Here is an 8,935-nt window from a genome sequence, read left to right as displayed (position 1 = left end):
ATTTTGAGTTTCATTCTAGAACTTTTTTTATTATCATTTGAATGATTGTTCAATATAAATGAATATTTTGTCCATACTCATGGACAGGGAGGAAAAAAAGTGAGTACAAAATTCAGTTGCTATCATGTTCTCATTTCCATTACTTATTATTACTGTTTGTTGTCAAGTTTTTTTTACATCATGAAAAATAGTGTTTCCGATTTTCCAGCTTGGACTGTGAATCATTTATTGAATTTCCAATAGAAAACAATGGGAAATGATAAGACAAATGAGTTATTCATGATAAAGTTCATTTATCATCATTGGCATTTCATTTTGATTCAGTCATTTGTGTCTATTTTTAATACGATTCTTCCCACTGATTGATGAGCATTATCATCATGAAGAAAAATTTAGACCAATTAACCAAATTGAGTTCGGTGAAAATTGAATTAACTTTGTTTTAAGGTCAATAAGTTACACAGAAAAAGAAAAAAAAGTTCAGCCTTAGTCTTACTGTTCGTAAGTTTTATCATGAATTTTAATGGAATTGGTTTTGTGTTGACAAAAAAATCTTCATGAAATAATCGAAATTCATTCAAACAAAACCCATGGAAATTTTTTTCCTTGTATTTTTCATGGAAGATAAAAATTAGCATGATAATATTTTCCGGCTTCGAAATATTTTTTTGTCATTAGAATCATTTTTTCTTCCTCAACTTCTTTGTATTCATTAGATGCAATTGGAAAACAATTCTTAATGTATTTTCTTGATCTCACCCACAATCTATGAGATATTCATTTATATGATATCGATAATAATAACATAGGGAATGCTAATGATTCCAATTTATCACAGCAATAATAACGATAAAAAAAGATAATGATTAATCATATTTTTCGTCCTCTTCTCTAATTGAAAAATCGACCCACAATCAGCGTCCTACCTTTTGGAAATTATTTGATAATCTTATTTGAATTTCCAATGCGACTGAATAATTAAATTTGTAGTAACGTGAGAGTTCATCACCTTGATGACTTTATCTCTTATACTCAATTCCATATTATATCCAATGTGATGATCATCTCTCTCTCTCTCTCTCTCTCTCTCTCTCTCTCTCTCTCTCTCTCTCTCTCTCTCTCTCTCTCGTCTAGTCTACGCTTTCTCAATCAATGTTGACATGTCAACTCTTTATTGTCTTCTCATGAATTTCATTATAATATCAGAGTTTGAATATTTCCTCAAATCTGAAATAAGTTACCTGAGGTTGATTGATGATCTTCATCATGTTTTTTCATCTAAAATCCAAATTTTAACCTTTTAATATATTGATAGTAATGGAGACTGTTGATTATATTTATCTCATTTCTATCTTAATTTATCCACCTCTTAAATTCTGATCATGATCATGCTAAAAATGGGTCAGTTACTTAGTCAGTGGCTGAATAGCTTTGGATCACTTTGAAACAATAGTTAATAAGATGACAAAAAAAGTAAAAAAAAAATTCTGGAGAGAGGAAAATCCTTCAATATCATGAACTCATTCATAAATCATGAGAAACAATATCATGAACAAAAAAGAAATAAGATTATTTATATTACCTAATACAAACAATGAATACAAGATCAGATGAGATGAAAAACTGATAAAAAGATAGAACCATGAAGATGATGGAAGAGATTTTGAAACAGAAAAAAAAAGTTTCATGATCTTGGAGCCCAAACGATTTAAATGATTTCCAATCTGAAGTCAATCAATTCATGCAGAATCAATAATTCATTTTCCAAACGATAATTTAAATTCTTCTTCTAAACAAGAAAAATAATCCAACAGAACCCAGATCAAAGTCTTATATCTTTCATGTAATTTTTTTCTCTTTTCATCATGATGATCATTATCATCATGACTATTGGAATGATCCAAAGTTAAACTCAAAGTTTTAATCTTCCATAATGTTTCCATGTAGAAATGCCCTCGAAACAGCTTAAATATTTATCACAAGTTCTAAGGAGCTTAATCCTTTTCCCCCCTCCCATTTTCGCCTCATGAAAGCTTGAAAATAAGATTCTGATGAAAATTGTGATGTCAAGTGAGAATGATGGTGAATATAAACTCCAGGTAACCCATGTTAATAATGATGATCGCTCAGGGTGATGGGATGAACATAAATCAACTGTTGATATCAGTTCCTTTCTCCTATCTCATTAATAATAACACAAAATTGGAGAAACTTTTTCATGGTAGAATTTCCTGAAAAATAACAATATTTATCATGTATCATCGATAGAGTACAAAGGGAATTGGAAGTGGAAATGGGAATACAATCTGAAGTTGATGAGATTTAGATGATAATATGATATCTTTGAAAGGTAAAGGAAAGACAAGGATGAAGCAATACCCTCTTATTAAGATGAGCAAAGTAGGTTAAACAAATATGATGATAAATCTTTTACTCTGATTTACATGATGAACAATTTTCATGGTGTTGGAATGAAAATTCTGGCACTGTGATCATAATCAATTCTTATTGATTAAACGGCTATCACCAGAATTGCATTGGAATTGTTTCTTTCCAACCTTAGAAAGCTACTTTTCAATCATAGTATTCATAAGAACTCAACTATCGCCAACATGGTGGCAACTTTATGGTTCCAGTTGATCTGAGATAATTGAGTTCTAATAATAATTATACTTATTATTGTCAGAAACACCATTTTCTTGCAATATCATATCATCAACGATCATTATTACCAAGAACTTTCTCCTTACCCTGAATCATTTTTTTCCCTCATCATCATCATCATGAGAATATGAGAAAAGTATTCACATTTTTATAAGTGACTTTATCTCCATCTTTTTATCATCTTTTCCTTTACCCAGAATTCACTCCCATTCATTTTCACCATTTCGTTAGAGTGATGATGATGTTTTTTTTATTCTCTTACAGGTTAACCTTTTCCTTGTTCCCATCATGATAAAAGCACAAAGAAAATTGCAAGGTAATCAACTCCACCCTTTCATATCAATTCATAATCAGGTAATTGTATTTGCCTCCATTGGCATACGCCTCAGGAAACGCAAACATGACCTCAGATCATGATGGGCAATTGGCTATCAGAACCTTGATGACGGGAAAAAATGTTATCATTTGAATCTTGTTAACTCATCATCATCATCATCAGGATCAGTGATTAATTAGCTTTTGCATTCTCGGCAATTAATATATCATAGTATGTAAGAAGCTTGTTCCTCCACTCCCAAGCTACAGTATATTATGTTACCTTATTACCTTGATTAGAGGATTAAGTTGATTAGCTTTCCAAAGTAAATGGAATGAAAATATTGATCAGTTTATCTTAATTCTTTTAAAATTTTACAGTTATTTTTGAGCTAACAAATTCTCTCTTGTAGAGTAATTGTGGAAATAAATTGTAATCAACTGATTAACTTTTCACTATTCACTAATTGTACCCAAGATAATTTTTAAGTTTCAACTAATAACCCAAATGAATGAAGATAAACATTATCATGTTGATCTGAGAATCGAAACTTTTTGTTTCTCTTTTATCATGGTTACAATGTAACCTCAAGTTACACATTAACTTTGAGAAGATTCTGTTTGTCTTTATGTATTCTAATCCATGTAACTACCATCAGGGGAAGAGGTGGTGAGGTGTGGGTGTGGAGGAAATGACGATAATCATCATTATATAAATACAAGAAATAATGAAGATGATGATGACAATGTTGATGATCCCACAAAAGGAAAAGGGTTCACCATGTTGATTCAGTTTTTTTTAAATATTCATGATGAGAATACAACTAATTGTCGTAAATTATCAATGAAACGTGCTCAGGGTAACAGTTTTCAAGTTTATCTATTCAAGATTCATCGTATTAATTAAATTACCAGAACTATTATCATTAAACTAATTGAATATATCATGAAAGTTCAGCTATGTATTATCATGATAATATTCACTTTACCAAATAATAAGATCAATATTTCAAACTCAATAAGAGATTACTCAAATTTAGAGTAAAATATCAGGATGAAAACTCATAAATTCTGTAAATTTTGATTCTAATTATCGCAATTAAACTCTAATTGAAATCTTATTACATATTTTGACCTATTTTCCAATTTCAATTTGTATTAATGTAATTTACATGATAATTATTATGCTCATTATCTAACTGAGTAATTAACTAAATGATTACTAGATCAAGAGATTAAGTGACAATTAGACAATCTCTCAAGTCTAAAAATTGAAGTTTCCATGTTGATGGAATCAAATTAATTTCATAACAATTAGAAAATTGAATCAAATTTAAACAAAAATTCAGTAACAATTAACAACTATTACTACTAAATTAATCTATTTATCTTATTGATTGATAATCTTTTCCCATATTTTAATCAATGAATAAAGTGTAACAACAATTGATTATAAGCAAAAACTTAAAAAGTATTTCTTTTGTTAATAATTAGTAAATTGATTGGACTGATTGATGATTGAAAATCAATTAAGGTTAATTGTTGTTATTATTATTAAATAGTGAAAATAATATTAATTGTGGATAATGTTTTCTCATAGATGGAGCAGTAACATTGGAAACTGCGTATTCAGTTTCATCCTGAATTCATCTCACTCAGTAATCTCATGGTGAAAGGTATAAGGTGTGTTTAGATTCATTCTGAATGATGATCAACTAACAACAATTAACTTTATTTAATATTACCTTTAATTGTCAAGGTAAATTATTTTACTTTGATAATCAATGTGAACCTAATACTTGGAATCAAATTTCACCAAAACTCATCATATCATCATCTTTATATTTAATTGAATTTGGATTAAATTTGTGATCAATTGTGATGATTTATTTTCTAATCAACTTTAAGCAATATCATATCAGTGATTTAAGTTAATTGTGATTAAAAACAAGTTAGATTTACATCAAAGGATTATGGATAAAAGTTAACCCAAAGTGTTTTGTTAATTAGTTTCATTTTCTTTTACTGGATTAACTCAATCAATCCGTTGGTTCATTTGGTTGTGTGTTGCAATTAAATATAAACAAAACTGGATTAAAATAAATCGTTACTCACAATGAGACATCAATCAGTTAATAGGGATACATTTTCTTGCTTACATCAACAATTAACTGATTCATTTTGGATTATATTAATTGTTAATATTTTCCTGTTAAGTAATAATATTGATTCAATCTTGGCAATACAAGGTAATTAAACTCATCAAAGTGTTGGATTATTTTGTTTTGTTTCAATTTCATTGTTGATCAAAAGTTACGATTAAGTTTTCATTTTCATTTCAAGTTAAATTGTTGCAACAATCAATTACCTAATTTAAGGTACCATTGGTAAAGTGACCCGAAAGTTGATATGAAGGATAAATTGTGCTTTAACAATTAAGTGTAAACTGTTTTTGATTGTTGACAATTAATCAACAATCATTAGTTAAGAAACGATGAAAGTGTAAAAACCAATTGAGGAAAAAAATTGAACCGGAAATTAGATTTTTCTTTTTTTTCTCTTTTTTTTCGCTTCCTTCTCCACCCACAATTCTGGACACTCACAGTTAGTAAATTGATAGCTTATTACTATTGATTATTGCTTTGTCCACTACCATTGTCCACTTCTTGATGAACTCCTCCCTTCCCACCCACTAATCTTCAATTCAATTCATTTACTGTTGCAATTGGCAAGATGTTTTCCTCATCCTTTTCCCCCATCACATCAAAGCATCTTTTCAATAGTAAACAATGAGGCTCAACTTTTCTCCTCCTACCAAGGGACTTACAATAGACTTGGTGACCAATGGTCAAGTCTTTTTCTTTCTCCGTTCAGGGTTGAACTCAGGGTGGACCATCAGCACACAGAACACACAAATACACCTTCAATCTCTTCATGATTCACCTCATTTTCATTTTCATTATCTTTTTCTTTTTCAAGAGAAATCATCTTATTCCTATTTTCACTAACCTTTGATGTCAACTTATTGACAGATTAAGGAAATAACTTCAACTGTCATCAATGAATGAAGATGAAGATGAAGAAAAATAAACCGAAACGAAAAGTTTATCCATTGTAAAGATTAAATCAACTTGCAAGTAGTAAATTCCCTTTGGGCCAATCTTTTTATTGTTTATTATCAATTAACTCATTCAATTCAATAATGTTCTTTGGTTGATTTCCAATCATTTTCTAATAAAATACTCTCCAGAAAATAGTTCTTCTCATTGATATTAATCCTAATAATAGGATAAAAACTCAATGATTATCTGGATAAAGTCAGAATTATATTATTAATAAAACTGTTTCAATCTCAGCGATTCAAAGAAAAGTCTCATGGAGATACGATTTTCGTTTGATGAATTAAAATGACGAAAACAAAAAAAAACGATTTTGAACTTTAATCGAACCTGAATAAGATTCAGTTGTAGAAATGACAATCAGCTGTAAATGATGAATCAACTCGTTGACACCTACACAATTAATAAGTTCACTTCTAATTGCTACTCATCAAGTTTTACTTTTTTTTTCTTTCATCCTCTCTTCATGAATATTAAATTTCAATCATGACGATGAGAACCCAAGTTACAATAATCTGTTGTTATCTTTTCGTGTATCCAATTAATCAGATTACTATGAATGTGAAACCTGATTAATAACAGATTATGATAATGAAACAATTAACAAACTATTGATTGTGTTAACAACAAGGATTCTCATTAAGCTCATGCAAAACAATTTAGACTAAACTAATCATTAGTAAAGTGATTTGATTTAATTTGATTGTTATCTGATTAAAATCAAATGAAACGGGGAAAAAAAAGGTTAAACAATTAGGATGAGATGAAACTAAGAATTACAATCAATGACATTCACCTCAATTAACATTGATTACGTTTTTTTATTTTCATTCAATTGTTACAATATAACTTAATTATTCATGCAATTTATGATAATAACTGATTTAAATTAAATTGCTCTCTGAGAATCGAGAGTAACAATAATAATTTAGGAGCAAGTTAACAATCAAATTGTGTATTAATATTAATATTAGTTGATAACTAACAAGAACTTTTGAAATTCATGACAACTTATACAATTTAGATCTTAATTTGATTGTAAATTAATTAAACTAATTGTTTAGCTGATGATCGTGAAACGATTTCTCGTTACACTCTATGGTTGAACTATTTTCAATTAACCCAAATTATCATCGTAATTTGATCCGGAAATCAATTAAACGGAAATGATCGTAATAGTCGTACAATTAATCTGATTAAATCAATTGCAGTTGAAGTTTTCTTGGTATGTTCAATGTTGATGGTTTAATTACTCAGTCGAAAAATTATCCATATGATTTTTCATCGAATGGAAATTAAGTTGAATTTTTCAGGTGAAATTAACAGAATCTTCAAGTTTTACCTGAGGGCAAATAAGTGAACTTTTAACAGGGAAAGAATAGAAAAGATTTCTGAATCAACAAGCGATTTATTTTCTTTCGATTGTTAAGTCTCTCTAATAACAATTAGATGTAAGAAAAGAAGATTTCAAAGTCCAATTCGTTTCACAATCGAATTGACGTCAAGTTCGTTGATTGTTTACCAATTTATTGTATCGATTAAAGATTAACCACTAATCATCTTTAAGTTTAATCGAGTAAACAAAATATGAAATGTTACATTTAAGCTCATTAATCATGATGATTAAGTTTCATTCAACCAATCGAAACATTTTCGTCCTTAAATTTTTACGAAATTTTTTATAAATCGAACCAGAAAATTAGTTATATTGTACTTTTTTCTTTCACTGTTTCGATTATCAATTACGAATCAATGTTTACCTTTTGTAAATGGTTCTAAAAAAATGTTCTAATGATTTCGATAATTGAATAGTTTGTATTCGCAAGTAACAATTACATAAATTATCATTACCAAAAGTTCATGTGTTATTGATTCCAGAACTTTTATCTAGTTTTCTTCACCCAATCTTACAGTAAACGGAATAAGATTTATCCTAAGTTCTGGAAATAAGTTCAGTCTACTTACTGATAAAAGGCTAATGGAAAATGGTAAATGATATTTTTTTTTTCTATCTATTTTCATGGTAACTGAGGAAAGAATATATATTGGAATTTTTTTTTCTGTCGATACTGTGATTAGCTCCAAGATCAGAGCTGAAATTTGATGATATGTTGAATTTGAAGAAGAAACCAAATAGAGCAGAGAAAATAAATTGTTTCTCAGGTTTCAATTTCAATTGATGAACAATTAATGATCATCAGATTATCTTCTGATCATGATGTTGATCAGAAAAATTTCAATCATTATATTTGAATTGCGACCAATCAGTTTATTACGAAAGAAAAAGCAAAACAATAACCATCATTAAGAATTGGTTAATATCTCATGATGATAAATCGTAAAGTGACTTATGAACTTTACTCTGTGTCGATAGTTGAGCAAGTTTCATTATCGATTGATAACAAAACGATATTAAATAATAATGATAATGATAATCTGGTTATTCCCATGAATTTTCAGAATTCTAAACACGAAATACAATTCTATCAATCATCATCACATGTCCATGATAATGATCATGAGTCGATACATAAATAAATTAGATAGATAAGAAAATGAATCTTTGGAACTTTTTTTAATCAACTGAAACCACTAAATGATAATCGAATAAATTTACTCCAATTAGAATTGTAGAGAAAAGAAATACTTCAGCTCAAGGAGATAATCTAACCATAGATAATCCTCTCTGATGATGATGATGATGATGATAAGAAAGAAGATAATTTTCATTACTATTAATAAATAAGAAGAAGAAGAAACTAATAATTCTATCCAAGAATAAGAAGCAAACTTTACCCATGGAATTATCAAAAGTTTCTCCTCATCATCTAATCATT

This window comes from Panonychus citri, unplaced genomic scaffold (genome assembly GCF_014898815.1).
Source record: "Panonychus citri isolate SS breed McGregor unplaced genomic scaffold, ASM1489881v1 Contig00013, whole genome shotgun sequence".
NCBI lineage: Eukaryota > Metazoa > Arthropoda > Arachnida > Trombidiformes > Tetranychidae > Panonychus > Panonychus citri.
Note: the sequence above shows the minus strand (reverse complement) of the source record.